General features: G+C 42.6%; 1 long non-coding RNA gene across 1 annotated transcript; it reads right to left on the bottom strand.

Moving 5' to 3' along the window:
* Positions 1 to 500: 500 nt before the first annotated feature.
* LOC119571763 lies at positions 501 to 2,886 on the bottom strand. Its single transcript, XR_005228644.1, has 2 exons — positions 2,711 to 2,886; positions 501 to 964 (listed from the first exon to the last, which is right to left on the bottom strand). It is a non-coding gene; the product is annotated as an uncharacterized LOC119571763 (long non-coding RNA).
* Between the last annotated feature and the right edge of the window lie 8,516 nt (positions 2,887 to 11,402).

The following is an 11,402-nucleotide window of genomic DNA, read 5'->3' as shown; positions in this document are numbered from 1 at the left end:
GGAGCCCTAGTTTATTTTCAGCTGACCTATTATCTACAAAATCTATTGTCCATATATGAAGCTGTGTCCCAAGGGAAACCAAAACGACATAATGCTTTCTCGGGTAAGGTGAGGAAAAGTTTGCTAGTTCGTTAAATTTAGATTAACAATATATAACCAAGATCATCACAACATGAAAACGATAATCAAGTATCATGCTGTGACTACGGCGGCTCAAACATGAACCTACCGCTAAAAAAACTGTGGTTTTGTTCACTTTCCAGCCAGCCACCACCTTTGTGGGGACTTTTTTAACCTAACCATTCATTTAAGGGCAACTTCTACTTTAGCTCTCCACAAAACCTGGACAATTACATAGAAGGACCGCTCAAACATGAATCAGCGCTCTCCATACTTTGATTTGCATAGGAATGGCATGGTTACTACAGATGCATCCACCCAGAGTTAACTCTCTTTCTCATATCAATATCCAAGGAATCCTGGTCAAATGAATCACCAAATACAATAAAAACAGTTACACCACTGTTTATTATTCCAAATTTATAATCTTACATACCAAATCACTAATGGAATAAAAAAATTCAAGTCAAACAAAATTAACTGAACTGCTCAAATGAAAAGATTGAGAGATCAACACATATTTCCTGTACACCTTTCAAAAGATACATCGTTTAAAATTGTAACTTGGTAATGGTTTTGCTTCTTTATCTCTAGGTACATATAAATTGAATTGATAATTTGCATAAAAAAGGCATACATTACTGAATTTCTACATTAATGTTAAAAATATCACACATCCCCACAACAAAGTTGCAAACATTTGCAGAAATCTTCAAGGATTAATTTCGCACGAGATTCTTCAAGCTCGCCTAGCCGCTGCATGTTGTGGTCTCTGTCGAGGTTCACTGTTGGTACAGGCATCTTCATAAGTAATGGGAGTCACCTGTATCACTGGAGTTGGTTCCTGAGGAAAAGGAATGTCATCTTGATTTATTTCCTGATTAATGATTTCCTGATTAACGGTTAAAACCAAAAAATAAATGTGCTAGACATCTAAGGTCATGTAGCACTATGGGAAGGTATAGTAAAAGGTAGTGAAGGGCGGTTGAGTTAGTAGTTACTTGCTATATGTCAACAATCTAGGGTAATATTGGAAAGGCTAAAGATGGGTAAAGGAGCTGATGAGTGAATGGATTAAGGTAGCATTAGGTAAGGGGGTTTAGATCAAGTGAAGGATATGTATGCATCTGAGGAAGTACAACAGGTTGTCAAAGCAGAAAGTGTGAAATTCCGTAAGGATGTCTGATAAGTTGAGAGGTTAGTGAAGGAAGGATAGGTGTGGGAAAGCAAAGGTATGGGTTGCAACAAAGTGTGGACAGAGCAACACATTGTGTGGAACTGAAAGAGATATTACATAGGGAACATAGGGGCAGATTAGAATGTGACACGAGATAGGAGTCTGTTAGATGAGTGTAACCAATACGTAAACAGGCGAGAGCCGTCTACCAACGTCTGTTTCGATGAAAAGGAGCTGACCAGGAGAATGCGAAGATCTGACTAGAAAGACTGCCATGGTATAAAGGAAGACCTTAAAGCGGGGGCAATAATCCATGGCTGGAATACGTGAGAAATGTAATTGTGAGGTGGACATAGCGACAGAGCCTGCTACCTGCCTGTTCACTGCCGGTGATTCAAACATGGCTGGGCACCCAGCAAAGTCAGATAGATTTATGGCGTGTGGGTAGTTATAACAACCAGTTCTGAATCTTGGACAAGGGGATTGGTCGAGTACATAGATAATGAGTTTTGTGAGTCAGTAAAAATAGTGAAAGAGAAAAGGAGCGAGTGTGTGTTTTAAGGCAAAAAGGAGTGTACAGTTCTGTAGTAAGAACACTGGATTCAGGAGGGAGGGGGTATTTGAAAGTGTAGGTTGGGCAGGTTACTGCAAAACCAGTACTGGGGGTGGATTTGGTGCCATCAGTGTTACCATAAATACTGGAGAAATGAATCAAGATATGGTTAAGGAAATGGGGATGAACAGAAGGGGGAAATCTGATTTTGGGTAGGGAAAACAGAGGAGCAAATAAGAAGAGGTTGGAGATGGGGAAAAGGGGAGGCTATCCATGCGAAGAGAGAAAGGAATAGGTAAATGTGGAGAAGCCAAGGTAGGAAGTAGGTGGTATGAGATAGTTTGGTGAGGGAAAGATGGTGGAATCAAGCATAGCATTGGAGAGAGAGAGAAGGGTCCAGCGGACCTCGACTGGAGATGTGAGGAAAACGTCTAGGTGATGAACGCAGTGGTGGATTGTATTAAGATGAGCAAGGAGGGAGATTGAAGCAGAGGAGTAGATATGGCATCCAAGAGTGGAGAGGATCTGAGCGATCTGAGCCCCAAGATATTTAGGAAATAGTCCATAAGATTCAAATGAGTGGCAAGCTTTTTCTTTAATGTAAATGATATGGTCTTGCCTGGACAATTTGGAGTCAAAAATAAAGCCAAGGAATTTGCCAGAAGAACGGTATTGGAGTGGAGCGCCATATAACAGTGGAGGTTGGGGGACCTACACGTGTGAGAAAAGGATGGAGAAAGATTTGGAGGTAGAAAAACGAAAGTCATGATTAGTAGCCCAGGGAGATACAAGTGGCAGAACTGATACAAGGCAATTTTTACATGGAAAGTGCATTTGTATAGGAAAGACTTTATAGATACCAATGTTTCCATGTATACTCAGGCAGGACGTTTGCTGAAGAATATGGTACGGTCATGTGGTGTCATGCTTTTCTAGGTCAAAGAATATGGCTAATACTGAATGATGGCGTACAAATGCAGATATAATGTCTCAAAATGAGCAAGGGGGTCAGCTGTACTTCGGGAACAGCGGAAACCAAACTGGAAAGGAGAAAGAAGACTGAGATTCAAGATACCATATTAAGCTGAAGTTACCCATTCACTCTAGTATCCTGCACAAGCAGCTACATACAGCGATGATGCGGTAATCTTGAGGGAGGGTACCCGATTTATTGGGTTCAAGAAGGGGAGGATAAGAGCTTCTCACCAATGAGAAGGAAAATTTCCTGTCGTCCATGTGGTTGAAAATAATTAATAGGAATGATAGAGAGGAAGATGGAAGGTGTCAGATTATACAGTAGTGAATACAGTCAGGGCCTTCATGGGTGTTGCAGCACGACTATAAGGCACCATTGAGTTCAGAGGAAGAAAAATAATCATTATAGACTCAGCAGAGGACAGGGTGAAGATGATTGCGGTGCGTTCCCTGATGGTCTTAATGGAAGAGAAGTGTGGAGAAAGGTAAGGGCCACTACTGACCTGGAGAAGATCAGAGATGAGAGTATATCAAATATGGAGGGGAGAGGTCTGCCTGATAGTTTATGGATCCGACGCCAGAGCTGAAATAGATGTAGATGTAACTGAGGGGGCAATTTCACCAGCTATTAATTTTACTGTTCCGGGCTGTACGACGAAGACAGGTGCACACTCTTTTAAAGGAGATAAGGGCTGATAGCTGATTAGGGGTACCTTGTTTGTAGCAATAACTGCTCCAGGCTGCAAGTTTTAAGGGAAGTGCTTTGTTGCAATCAGAATTCCACCATGGAACACATTTGTAGGTATAAGGTCTTGAGGTTCGAGAAATGGCCATATAGGCAGTCTTAGGACTGTAGCTGTGGAATATTGTAGCATTTCTGAAATGGATGAGAAGGGGGATGGTGGGGTAGGAATAGTAGAGAATGAAGTGAAAGTACGCCAGTCAGCTCTATCAATGCACCAGCATAGGGGATTAGGAAGTGGTACCTACGAAGTAGGAGAAAGTAGGTGGCTGGAGTTGGGAAATTAGTTTCAAAGGCAACAAAGTCAATGAGGTGGAAAGGGGAAAAGTAGACGAATGGTTAATGGTTAAAAGCAAGATAAATGTGCTAGACATCTAAGGTCATGTAGCACTATAGTTAATGTTAGGGAAGGGTGGTTGAGTGTAGTGATTAGTTGTCTAAGCTGGGAAAAGGGAATTGGTGAGTGAAAGGGTTAGGGTCGGTTGTGGTAAGGAGTTAGATTAGTGAAGGATATGTATGTGTTTGAGGAAAGAGAATAGGTTGTTGAAGCAGAAAGTGTGGGATTCTGTAAGGAGTCTGATAGGTTGGGAGGCCCGGTGAAGGGAGGATAGGTGGGGGAAAGCAGAGGTAAGTATGGACGAGACAAAGGGAATGTGGGGAAGAGACAAAATGATAATTGGGGATTGGTAATGGAGGATGTGTAAGAAAGGTCTCTTGAAGGCATACAATAGATGGGTTATAAGAGGAAAGGATATGACGAAGGTCAGGTCTGTGGGAGCGGAAACCGCGAATATTCCAATGAAGGATAGTTATACTTTAGTGATATAGATTGTAGTACGTGTTGGAGATTTTGAGGGGGAAGCAGCTAGAGGGTGGGATAAGGACTGAGAGGTCTGAGATGAGAGAGGTGTGGGAGTTGGTGTTCTACTAGGAGGGGCATTAGGAGATGGAGGGTCTGTGGAAGGGATACTTGTGACATAAGGGATTCACGTGTGAAATCCAGGAGGGGTGGAAGGGATAGAGGGGATGGTGGGAGGGTTTAAATGTGGGTGGGGTTGGGGTCGGGGGGGATGGGCTGTTTTGGGGAGGGGTTAGGAGGATAGGGTGTAGGGGGGATATCGTTAGGAGGAGGATGGATATCAGCAGTTACTTGGAGTGTGGAAGGAGCAGGAGTTGTAAGATTTGGAGGTTGAGTGTCAGTTTTCATTAAGTAATCTTGAATATTTTCAATAGTTTCTTCTGAGGAGTTGGTTGGGGAGTTTTGGGGGGGATAAAGGATTTCTTGTGAGGGGGGAAGAGAGGAATGGTGTCTCAAGGTGGGCAAAGAAGGTGAGGTGATTGTGTGGTAGGGGAAGCGGGGGTGGGAAAGTTTGTTCTGTCTGTTACGGGTAGTGCGAGGAGGGAGAGGGGGAAGGTGTTGGGGTTGTAGCGGTGATTGGAGTATCTGTAGTAGAGATTGGAGTGTCTGGGTTTAGGATGGAAAAGTTTGACTGGGGAAGGTAGGAGGTAGAAGAGGGGAGTTAGATGTAGGGTGGGTGGGTTTTAGGAAATTGGTAGAATGAGCAGTATTACTGGAGTAAGGAGTAAGAGAGAAACCACGTCGACGTGCTTCCCGTCTGGCTTCACGTAGTGTTAGTCCAAGTTTGAATCTGAGAGTTGCTACCTCAGACTCAAACTTGAAGGTGGGACAGCCCCTATAAAATACATTATGGGGGCCGCCACAGTTGGCACATGTGCGTGATTTTGCAGAGCAGTTAGATCGGGTATGGCCAGGTTGGGCACATAGTGGGCATCTGGCTGTGGAAAAGGCAATGTTTGGCTGGATGTCCTAGACGCCAACAATTTTGGCACTGACGTGGAGGAGGTTGGTATGGGCGAACAGGGAGGGATTCTCCTCCTATGTAGACGTTTAAAGGGAAGGTCATGTCTACGGAAGGAATTTTGGCTATGTTAGTGGGTTTTTTTCGATGAAATCTGGGAGGAAATGGAGTAACATTTGTACTGATGTTCATCATAGTCTGTGAGACAGGCAAGTAGGTCTCCTCCACAATCTGACCAATCTTTGTCATAGATTGGGCAATTTGCTGGGGGGATTTAAACTGTTTCAGTGCAAGTATTGAGGGTTGGATGGGTTCTGCAAGGATGGGGGTTTCCATATAGGTCAGTTAGTTTTGTTAATGCTATAGCTTGGTTTTCGATGTTACTGTGACAAGACGGGAGCGGTCGGGTCGGGTACGGAAAGAGACTTTACCTACTTGTTTTTGGAGATATTGTTGGAAGAGGAGGGTGTTGTCAGAGTAGGGAGCTGTGGGAGGGATCACGGAAAAATCGATCCCATTTGGCGGCGCTAAAGAGAGTATTCAAGATTGTTGTAGAGATAGGGGTAGTAGAAGGGCGGGGCGTGACGAAGATGGAGTAGTGTTGAGGGAGGTAGGGGTTTTTGGAGAGGTGGGCAATAAGGCTGTAAGGTATTAATAAGGGAGGATGGGGTGGTTGATGTTGGAGGTTGGGGATAGAGGTGTTGAAGTTGAGCATGCTGGGAGAGTGGAAATGTTTTTCCCTTTAAAGGGGTTGATTGTTGGCTACTGTACTAGTAGGCATTGATGAGGGGGTAGTTTTTGCAGTGTTCGGAGCCGTGGTCAAAGGGGCCTGGGGTCAGTGAATCGGGGGGGTTTACATCGTTGGGGCTATTTGATAAAGGGGCAAGCCTCATTGCCCCTAATAGTGGGGATAAGTTTTCATTACTGGCCATGGTAAGCCCAGATTATGTTGGGGATAAAAACGGTCCACCCCTCAGTGTCCCCTTGAGGGGTAAGGGCTAGATAACTAAATCAGGGGAATACCGTGCCCATGGCTCCATCAGGCCGTTCAGGACTGGCACAGTCAGCCTTTCATCCTTTCAGCACGGCTCCTCACACCTTAGGAGGTGGATAGCAGAAGGGTTTGGTGAAAGGGACAGAAACGAAAAGGGGGAAGGAAAATAAGACCATGCAAATTAGTTTAGTCGAGGGCTGAGTCCAAAGGGTTTGGGGGGTTCCCCATCATTGGGTCCCAGTCTCCGCCTCCTAAGCCCCCCCCACGACAACAACGGGCAAGGGATTGGGGGGGTGCAGCAGAGATTGGAGTGTCTGGATTTAGGACGGCAAAAGAATTTGACTGGGAGAGGTAGGGGGAAGAAGTGGGGAAGTAAGATGGAGGAGGGATAGGTATAGGAGAGGGTATAAGCTCATTTTGGGAGGGAGGGGGAGGGGCAGAGCGAGCGACATTACTGGAGTAGGGAGTGAGGGAAAAACCTCGTCGACGGTCTCATTAGGCTGGGCTAGAGTATTTAAGGGATTTGTAGAGATAGTGGTAGAAGGATGGAGACATGTGGAAGAGGGAGTAGTGTTGAGAGGTAGTATTACAGAGGTGGACAATAAGGCTGTTTAAAGCAGTAAAAAAGGAGGATGGGGTGGTTGATGCTGAAGGTTGTGGGGGTAAATGGTTTGGAGACAGGATTGAAATGAAAAAGCGGGAGAGGAAATTAACCATGCAAAATTAGTCCAGTCGAGGCAAAGGCCCAAGGGAGGGAGCTCCCAATAGTGGGTCCCGCACACTTTCTAAGTACCAAGGATCAGATGCAATATGTACAGACGTTTCGAAATCTGAAAAGGGTGTGGACTTTGCCAGCAGTGAGCAGAAGGAAGACTGCATTTGGTAGTCTTTCTCTAGCAGTCTCGATCTTCCCACTGCAGCGTTACATGCCATCCTTGCAGCAGTTAAGATGAATAGAGATCTTACAAACCATTCCATTGAAAATATATTGTGACTCGTAGTGCCTTGCAAGCAATCAAGAGCTTAAAACTCATCACATCCAGTAGTGAGGGAGGTTAAGATTGGTTTGCACTAATGTCAACACGTTAAAAAGATAACTATGTTGGGTGGCCAGCACATGTTGGTATCAGTGGGAATGAGAGAGCTGAAACGAAGGCCAAGGCAGCTGCCGCTCAGCTCTGTGATGCTCGTTTCCTCTCCTACACTCTGACCTGAAACCCAGCATCAGGAGTTGGCTTCACGATAAATGGAAGGAACAATGGAGGGATAACTTTAGAAACAAACTGCGAGAGATTAGAGATGACCTTGGCAGTTGGGCAATAGCATCCATCCCAAACCGAAAAATAGTTGTATTAACGAGAATAAAAATTGGGCACACAAGACTGACTCATGGGCCGATGACGGCTAAAAGTGAAGCACTTTTGAGGGATGCCCAAAAGCCATTAGCGGTCGCACATGTGGGGGGAAAATGGAAACTTTCTCAGACCAAAGACAGTGTACTTGTTTCCCTATAAAAACCGAAAAATGTTGGGAGAGGAGGTGACAGGGGGTTTTTATTTTTTCCTTAGGGGGGCCCCAAATTTTCAAAAAAATTTAAATTTTGCAGTTTGCAAAATTTTATACACAGAACATATTTATGCTTGTTTTTTTAATTTTTTATTGTTATTTGAAGATTTTTTATTGAAAATTTTTTTATAGTTTTTAAAATTTTTTAACATTTTTATCTAACAAGGATTTCGAGCAATGACCTTAGCTGTTGAGGGGCAGAAAATTTGAAAAATAAACCCTCGGGGTCCTAAGCCCCCCCCCCCCCCCCCCAGTCAACAACAGGCAAGGGTTTTGGGGGGGGATTACCTTTATGTAGAAATATTCAGTAGTACTAGGAGACCCAAACCATTTTAACTATATCATGTCGGGGTTCTACCATTACTTTTACCCCCGTACCCTGCGCTCTTTAATTTCCGGGATTTTAAGTCAGACAGTACTTCTTGCAAATATCAGTATTGTTATAAATACATAACAGTCATTTTTTCCTAATTTTAAAGGAAATAGCACCGCAAACAAAAAGAAATACAGGTACATGATACGTATTTTCCTGGGCCTTTTTGCCCCCCCTGCTATCAGGCCAAGATTATCGATAAGGGAGGGGTTTTTTGTGGCATAATTTTAATGTTTGGATGTAAAGAGCGAGACAACCATCGATACCAAAATAGTCATAATCTGTTAAGTGAAGGTATTCTGAAAATTGACTATTCTTTTAAAAACCCCCATATACACTCATTGGAAGATATATTTTGTACTATATCCTAAATTTACTGTGTAATAACTTCCGTAAACAAAAAAGTGTTTTGTAGTCAGACTACTGTACTATGTCAGATCAATATAAAACTGAAATGATGATTGCCCCGCCTGAGCAGATAGCCAGAGTGGTAAATAAACTTGCTAACTTTCGTAAAATGCGTCCTAACTACTAATAAAAACCCATAACCTTAACCCTGTGGGAATTATACATACGATCTATATTTCCCTAGACGGGGGGCTCTGCCCCCTGAGCCCCCATAATATATCCCCCACGTGGCTTTAAAAAAAATACGATCTATATTCCCTGCCTGGGACCCCTATAGTAATATATATGCTTAACCAGGGGGCATGCCCCCTGGCCCCCGTGGCTTTGGACCATGAGGGTAAAATCACAAACCTTTATATAGTGAAACACAGAACTTTTCTTCATATTATATATATTTTATATATATATATATAAAATCATATATATAATATATATATATATATATCAGGGAGTATATACTGATATAGTCTAAAACACTATAAAATAAAGAAAAAAAAATTCTTCGCTTTCTTTTTTGGTTTCAGAACTGCTTGGTTTCTAATTTTTTTCAGAAATTTGGGACACTTGATGAGCTCAATTATCAGAAATCCCCGGAATCGATGCAACACTTAAATTCGTTTCTCACGAATGGCGTTGCATGCCTGTCAAATCTCCCCGTGGCAAAAACACCCCTGCACAGTAAATTTCGCTGGTAATTACAAAAATAAACGGTTCTCACAAGTTCATTGTAAAATATGGGCTACTTGATAAATCGCAGTAATGATTTATGCATCACATTTTTTGGTTCTCGCAAGGTAAAGATGGATGGGGACATAGCCTCGGAGCGGTGCCATGACGCACCCTACTGTGGCTGGTGCAAATCATCAGCAGCATGGAGGAAGCAATGTAGAAAGTTGTTCTGAATTTTTGAATTTCCCTTATAAACATCACTGGGCCAGATAACCAACGAAGTGGTAGGAAAGGTTAGGGTTTTGGGTTTTGGTCTCGTATGATACCTGGTTTTGGGGCTTAGTCTCTGGAAGTGCGTCCCCTCACAACATAAAATTAACCCAACATTATCAGTCTTGTGAAGATTCGTAAAACGGGACTTTGCCTTTCGTTCCCGCCACTTTTTTCAATGTCTGGATTTGAATCTGCAAACCAAGGTTTTTGGAATATATAGTTTTAATTGCACCTCACAATTCTGTTGTCAATTTTCTAGATTTGTCCCCACCTAAATTTTTGACGATGTCGTCTGCAAAGTGCATTGCAAATTTTCACATTTTTTTGCACTAACAGAATGCCATGAGTCTTAATAATTTTTACGGTCTTCGGTTTTTCCATTAAAAAAAGGCGAGAACGCCACCGTACCACAAACGACACACATCGTTCATGGTCACCAGTCTCGTCCAGAAATGTGCAAGTGTTATTTGCATACTCGAAACCCCTAAAACGTTGACTATTGTTTGAGTAGGCTAGTAATTAAAGATATAACTGTTTGCTAAAAAATAATCAGGGGAAACATTTTTTCTGACGTAAAAACGGCTAAAATGCCAGTAATATATAATATATATATATATATATATATTATATATAATATATATATATATATATATATATATATATAAAGTAAATAGACTGTCGTGTATATTTGCACGATAACTTTACATTATAGGGAGAACAAATACTAAATTTTTAATTAGAAATTTAAATATCTCTGCTATATGTGTTGACGCCCGTGATGATATAGGTGCGCAATAGACAGAAAATGACGTAGTATTGAAGAATTGGTGTGCGAGTTTTCGAGCGAATGATTTGGCTGTGAGCGGCGCTTCCGCGACATTTATCTTTTATTTGTGGCGTTACCGTTTGTGTTTGCCTATGATTTCTTGTACGGACCATTGTAATTTTGTACTCTCCAAGAAGATCGTCATAAATTTTTCCTATCTTGGGTGTATCATACCATAAAGAATACAAAATATTTCAAAACTGTCACCCCGAACAGCCAACATTTGGTTATTTTACCGAGAGCGATGCGCAGCACAGGGGAATGGACACTGCCATTTTTTTAAAGAGCATAAAATTAGAGTAATAAACAACACAAGTACAGCTGATCGGCCTAAATATACCGCGAATGGTTTGAATTTGGCCGTCTACGATTACCCTGGTTAGGGACCCTGGTTTTTGGACTCTGAAGGGCGTACGCTCTCCCGGAACAAATACCCAACAATTATACAATCTTGTGAAGATTCGAAAAATAGCACAAACACAAAAACAAACAAATACAGATAATTATTCTTTTTTAACCAGCCTTCCGTTGTTCCTGTCAAGCGTTTACCCCAGCCTGGTGAGCGTAAACCGAACCAGAACTGCCTCGGACCCACCACTGAAACACCGAACGAACAACCCCTTTAAACGCACAATCTGGGTGCCACAGACTCAACAGCCAGAAATAACGAAATACGTTTTCCTTCACATTTAGACTTAAGAATGCGATATACAACCCTTCCCCTCTCAGTGTTCCCCGGATCCGTAAGGTTACCTTGGGCCCCTGTTTCTCCCTTATTAGACGATTTACCAAAGATCTTCACATTACGGAATCTTCCATGTTTATTCTCACTCCCACCCCACACACCCCACACACACACACACACAAAACCCCAACACATACACACACACTCAACTACCCCTCCAC

Source organism: Penaeus monodon, unplaced genomic scaffold (assembly GCF_015228065.2).
Source record: "Penaeus monodon isolate SGIC_2016 unplaced genomic scaffold, NSTDA_Pmon_1 PmonScaffold_786, whole genome shotgun sequence".
NCBI lineage: Eukaryota > Metazoa > Arthropoda > Malacostraca > Decapoda > Penaeidae > Penaeus > Penaeus monodon.
Note: the sequence above shows the minus strand (reverse complement) of the source record. Positions and strands in the feature narration are given on the sequence as shown.